The sequence below is a fragment of the Sinocyclocheilus anshuiensis genome, unplaced genomic scaffold, assembly GCF_001515605.1.
Source record: "Sinocyclocheilus anshuiensis isolate Anshui unplaced genomic scaffold, SAMN03320099.WGS_v1.1 scaffold188, whole genome shotgun sequence".
Classification (NCBI taxonomy): domain Eukaryota; kingdom Metazoa; phylum Chordata; class Actinopteri; order Cypriniformes; family Cyprinidae; genus Sinocyclocheilus; species Sinocyclocheilus anshuiensis.
The window spans coordinates 1,207,041-1,213,856 of record NW_015555768.1 but is presented as its reverse complement, the minus strand read 5'-3'; the positions used below and the strand labels follow the sequence as shown (position 1 = coordinate 1,213,856).

Genomic DNA, 6,816 nt, shown 5'->3' with positions numbered 1-6,816 from the left:
TGTGTCTCTGTGTTATTTGAGTCTCTTCAGATGCTTCCTACAGGGTCACTGAGTCCAGGAGCAGGTGAAGAGGATTCGACCATCAGCTCCAAAAGAAGGAGACGAGCTCACAGACTTCAGAGTACAACCTTCCGACTCTTAATATACACATACATTTACCAGCGGTTTTATTCCCTCTACGAAGTACTACCATCAGTTTGCAAGTGTGTAACTTCTGAACTGAAACCGCGAATGCCAAAGAGATGCTTTCAGAAACGCCCTTACCTCCAGCGACTGAAGGATGGATCCGTTCCAGGGACTCACTCTCACCTATTTCTCTACTATTGCGTTGCAATTTGAGCAAATGGTCGCTTCTACTCTAGGCAGTTGATTATATTTTGCGTTTGCTTATTTTATTCTAAATATGAAGTCTATTTTCACCCTCTCGGTCCGTTCGAAAGCTTGCCTCCGGAGTGAAATTATTCTCGCGTCAACAGCATCAGCATCGCTCCCTTATGCATCTTTTACAGTGTATTTGAAGCGCCCTTACACGCCGAGGCCACGCCCCCTCGCCGCTTCCCGTTACGCTGTCATTAACCAATGGGAATGTCAGACCAGGTCGCTCCGCCTATTGAACATAGGGGGCGGGGCTTCGTTCTATCCCATAGCAATGATGTAATGGTCCAGTTTTCGCTCTGCCTCCAGGTTGAGCGCTCCTGCGGCAGCGTCAGGCCTGAAGAATAACCCCTGCCATCAGCGCTGAGCTCACACAGGCTCGTATTTCTGTTTAAGACAAAAGCATGATGTCAGAAATAACCCGAGCACCTTTATCCTCTCGAGACCAAGCAAACAAAAGATTGTTGACATTTTAACAGTGTTTAGACTAGTATAAGAAACACGAGGAATATTTGATTTGAACATTGTATCTTTGTGAAACAAATTTGGTGACATATTTGCTTTATACTGTATATAAAGATATAATTCGAATGATTTTTTATTTAGTACCCTCATATATTTTTATTCATTTATAATTGTAAATAACCACAATTATTATTTTATATTTGTTATGTTTGCATTCATATTTTGTTTTTATTTTTAATAATCTTTATAATAATTTGTTGTTATTTTCATTTTATTTGACTGTTTTTCTTTTGTTGATGAATTTTGTTTACATTTATTATAATTAAAAAACATCATCTGAAACCAAGCAAACAAATGTTCATTCATTCATTGACATTTTTCATATTATAAATATGGCTAATATGTATTCAGATATAGTTTTTTTGCTACTTTTCCTTTTTGTTTTCTTTTTTAACATATTTTATGTTTGGGAGTCTTTATAGTATCATTTTATATATTTTTGTTTTGTTCATTGATTTTTATTTTTAATAGCCATAATTCTTATTTTGTTTTTATTTTTAAGCTATGTTTTATTGTCTTTATAATAAACAGTTTTCATTTTTTATTTCATTTCATTTTGTATAATATTTTTAATATTATATATTATATTCTATATTTTATCATATTATTATATATCTGTTATATTTTCTTTTCTTTTGTTCACGGTTTTTGCTTACCATTATTATTTATTTTGTTTATTTTATTATTACATCATGTAAAACCAAGCAAACAATTTTTCTTTGACATTTTTCATGTTGCAAATATGTTAACATAGATAATAGTATATATTTAGACATTTTTGCCACATTTCTCTATTTGTTTTCCTTTTTTAATATTAGTTTTATATTCAGTTACCTTTATTGTATCTTTTTTTTTCTTCTTCTTTTTCAGAAAATACTTAAATCTTTAAGATTTTAGTTTTATTCTTGCAGTGTCTGCCAGCAACGTTCCTGCAGATTTCAGACATGTCATCGCATGTGTTTTGACTGTGACAGCTTCGGTACTTGGTTTTATTTAGTCATATTTAAAAGTGTAGCCTTCATGTGATGAAACGTTTCGGGACGCCTCACCTCTCGACAGCTCTTCAGCAGCTAAGAGCAGTTTGATCAAATATGCTCTCTTTTTGTCACTGAGCTCATATGGTGACTTTACAAGATTGTACAATAAAAGATTAGAACCATCAACCTTTGTTGTAATAAACATTTTGCAGGAGGCATCATTTATGTGGATGTATTGTGAGCATTTGATTTTACACTAGATGTTCCTCCGGCTGCTTTGGGGAGGGAGGCCATGAAAACAGCTTGAAAAACGCAACAAAACCAAGGGTGACTAATAGCTTCACCCATGGGCCTTTGGCACGGGAAGATAATGTTTACAGCCTCATTACATAACAATAAAAAGTCATCTTTCCTCTCGGTCTAAGAAATTATTGCTTGTAAAGCATATAAAAGCAGGTGATGTCATTGTTGTTTCAATATATTTGGTCATATATTGTATCATGTCTTCACTTGTTCATAGTCTATTTTCAAAACAGCATGTCAATATAATAACCTTTATAAAGTATCAAGCATTCTGACATTGCATTCTGGATGAATTCATAGGTCAGCGTGTAAACCAGAACTGGAACCGATTAAAAAGATTGTGAAAAGATAATGAAACATTGGGTATTTGATTTTTATGCCTGTTATCTTGCTGAGCTGATTGGCTCAGTTTCTGCATCTCTTCTCATACATTAAAGAAAGAAAAAAATTTGGTGACCTTCCCATGATCATTAAGACCTTCGTTTTTCTTTCTATTTTTAATCAGCATGTTTTTCACACATCGCACATACTGTCAGAGTTTGTCAGGCTATGAAAAGAAATTTCACAACACCATTGAGATGCTTCGGAAACCTTTAAATTTACATTTATGTTCTCTGCAGAAGCTTTCTTACCAAAGTGACATTTGTGTTTGTTCTGGCAGCTTAATAGGGAGCCAAGGATACAAATCGAACCTTCAGACAAAACCTCAAAGTGCTAGGCAAGAGAACACTTATTTCTTTGCAGGTATATTTCAGCATCATTGATATGCAAAAGATATAAAAATACACTCTTGAAACCTCTACATCAAAGGAAACTTGCAGGTTCAATACACGGCACGGAAGATCTATCGACAGTATATCTGTCGATTACCACAGAAAATCATTTGGGCTCATTTCTCAGTGTGAAAACTCACGGGAAAAACTGTGTAAGTCTATGAGGTAAGGCTGTCTGGAGAGTTTAAAGAAGAAACTTGCAGCTCATATTTTTAGTAAAACACTTTTTTCAATTTTACAAGTTATTAGTTGATCTGTAAGTCATTCTTTGAGTGGTGGGACAATTTTTCTAGCTGTTAAAAAATAATTGACTCTGCACACAATTTTTATTGTTCATTTTTACAAACTTCAGCGTGCAACTAAATGACTCTCTGTGGTAATCATCAGCATTTTACATATGCTTTCAATACATTTTTATTGAATTTGAAAGATTAATTTAAAGCAAAACAGACAGTGCAACCCATATAGAAAATTATATACAAATACATAGTAATACATACATACATAGTAAATATATATATTGTAAACAGTGCATTTGAAAGAAAATTCAAAATACAGTATATTACAAAATACTTCAAGGGGCAAGAAAAAAGTTTACAGTTTGATAATAATGACAGATTGCCCTTGTCCTATATGTTGTGTTACAGAGAGCAGCCAAAGTAGTAAATAAAAACTGTGCAGCCTATTTTAACTATCATTAATGTCCTCTCAAAGAGAAACTTGTTGCTATCTTACAGCTTTGCCACGCTCAATGAAAAACAATCACATCCTTTGAAATCTGGGATTAAGAGGGATTCAGCAGGCAAATATTAATTCCTGCAGGGCTGGTCCATGGGACTTCAGAGGCCCGCTGATACACACACAGTCAAGTGAGCTTCCTTTGTAAATACCACGATCAGAGAAAAGTCTGTCCTACACATGCTCTTTTATGAGGATTGTGCTGTGTTTCAGCCAAGTAACCTTTACTTTTCTTTACTGAACAATGCAGCACTTTGAGGTGGTTTTGTGTTGTGCATTCTTGCTGTGATTTATTTGTGTAGTTGGAGCAGATGTAGGGCTGGAGTGCTGAATCATGAAGTGCTGAGTAAAAGCATGAGAGAGTCCTACACACAGTACTGCCACATGTCAGCCTCACAGTGAAAGCCATCAGGGACCAGTGTGATCCGAGGGTGGCTGTTCAGTCATGATAGAACAAATCTGAATGTTCCAACATCTATTATTAGACTCTTTCTGTGATGTTTGCAAAATGTTTATATTTTAAAAGGGGTAATTTCATGAATAAACAGACCTGCATGAGTGCTGTTTGCACAGGGACCACTCACATTTGTCCTTTATGCCCTAGCAACCACTCAAAAAACCTTAGCAACCCCATAGCAACACCCTGGCAACCACTCACAACACAATAGCTTTGTACTGGTGAGTTTTGCACAGACAAACACCACTCACATTTGTCCTTTATGCCCGAGCAACCACTCAGAATACTATAGCATCTAAATAGCAATGCATTAGAAACCACTCAAAACACCTTAGCAACAGCACAGCAACAGCATAGCAACACCCTGGCAACCACCCACAACACACTAGCATTGTGCTAGTGAGTATTGCACAGACAAAAACCACTCAAATTTGTCCTTTATGCCCTAGCAACCACTTAGAACACTATAACATCTACATAGCAACACACTAGAAACCACTCAAAACACCTTAGCAACTGCATAGCAACGCCCTGGTAACCACCTACAATACACTAGCATTGTGCTGATGATTTTTGTATAGAAAAATGTCATTCATATTTGCCTTTATGCCCTAGCAACCAGTAAAAACACTATGGCAACTGCACAGCAATAAACTAGAAACTGCTCAAAACACCTTAGCAACTGAATAGCAATGCCCTGGCAACCACCCACAACACACTAGCACTGTGCAGGTGATTTTTGCATGGAAAAACACCACTCACATTTGTCCTTTATACCCTAGCAACCAGTCAGAACACCTTAGCAAATGCATAGCAATGCCCTGGTAACCACCTACAATACACTAGCATTGTGCTGGTGATTTTTGTAAAGAAAAATGCCATTCATATTTGCCTTTATACCCTAGCAACCAGTCAGAACACCATAGCAACTGCATAGCAACACACTAAATCCTTGACTAACATCATAAGTGAGTAGAAGTGTAAAATTTAAATCTATCCTATGCTCACAAAGCAAAGAACCACAATAATAAAGTTAACGACCCAATAAAAACCTCCACCCAGTCAAACACACATATTACATCTGTGCATATTGATATGATATTTCCAGCGTCTCGTCTCTTTCTTGCAGTAGATTGAGTGCAGTTATTTACTCTATGTAAAGATGTTTGCTGCGTTTATGAGACCTTGCTGCAGTCATGGCTTCTAATGACTGTCATAGCGCCACAGACCGCCTGTTCTCCCTGCCTCGTTAGGGCTCGACATTGACAAAATAGGTCATTGTAATTCGGTATATGCTAAAGGACACAGAAGCGCTGGAGCGAGGAGAAACTAACCCATGAGAGAGAGAGAGAAACCAGGATCACTGCAGGACTCTGCTTCACATTGGCTTTGAAAGGCATCTGAAGTCTGGCTTTGCACAATGACATGCATGCAAGCTTCTATTCTGAGTTATTATGAATTTTTTAACAAGATTTTCTTTCTTTTTCTTAAAGCAGCCTCCTTTTCGTCCTCTTTCCTCTCCACTCTTATTTTTGTTATACAGAGGAAAAGGTCATTGTATAAGTAGCACAGAAAAATATCACTGCAGAACAGCAGTATTTTACCTCGTTTTACCCGATATTCAGACACTAATTAATCACGCTGTCTCAGGCATTCAAAGACCTGCTTGAAATGACAGATTAATTATTATAGACTGAACAATTTCATAAGATTTTAAATTGATGTGGTGATTGGGTCATTTTCAAGAACTGGTGCCATTTGTGTCCCCATGACTTAACATTGATATAATTAACAGGTTACTCAAATTATGCAGCGTTCCAGACAAAGTGAGACATTTCACAATGCTAGTGTGTTGCTAGGGCATTGCTATACCTTTGCTGTGTTCTGAGTGGTTTCTAATGCATTATGTAGATGCTATAGTGTTCTGAGTGGTTTCTAGCGCATAAAGGACAAATGTGAATGGTGTTTGTGCAAAACTCACCAGCATTATGTGTTGTGGGTGGTTGCCAGGGTGTTGCTATGCAGATGTTATAGTGCTCTGAGTGGTTGCTAGGGCATAAAGGACAAATGTGGTGTTTGTCTGTGCAAAACTCTCCCATACAATGCTAGTGTTGTAGTGGTTGCTATGCAGTTGCTAAGGTGTTCTGAGTGGTTTCTAGTAGGTCATACTGTATACATACTGCAGATTGAGAAGTATGCTGTTATTCCAACCCTATCTCATGAAAGTGCGTATAAATAGTACGCTAAATAAAAACGAAAACTCGTGGTATTGATACGCTAAAATGGATTTTGGCGTGTATATGCTACGCGATGGGTAGGTTTAGGGTTGTGGGGTAGATGCGTATCATATGTACGCGAAAACTGCGTATCATATGCACGCCAACAAATTTCGTATCATATGCACGCGAAAACTGCGTATTATATGCACGCCAAAGTCCATTTTTGCGTATCAATACCACGAGTTTTCGTTTTTATTTGGCGTACTATTTATAGGCATTTTCATGAGACCGGGCTCGTTATTCTGAACATAACCAGAGTTCATGAACTAAAAATTTTACCTGCCAAACACGCTTTATCTTCAGAAGGTTATTCCAGGTTCATCTCGTCTGAATCTCTTCACAATATCAACAGTACTTTCCCTTTCTCTCTCTCTGTAGAAGTTTAAATA

At 36.9% G+C, this 6,816-nt stretch overlaps 1 protein-coding gene across 1 annotated transcript in view; it reads right to left on the bottom strand.

Moving 5' to 3' along the window:
* LOC107674375 (leucine-rich repeat neuronal protein 1-like) overlaps window positions 1-480 on the bottom strand; it is a 17,750-nt gene extending 17,270 nt beyond the window's left edge. Inside the window, exon 1 of the mRNA XM_016468339.1 lies at window positions 265-480. The gene's annotated coding sequence lies outside the window, so the exon portion shown is untranslated. The remainder of the gene's footprint in view (window positions 1-264) is intronic.
* Between the last annotated feature and the right edge of the window lie 6,336 nt (window positions 481-6,816).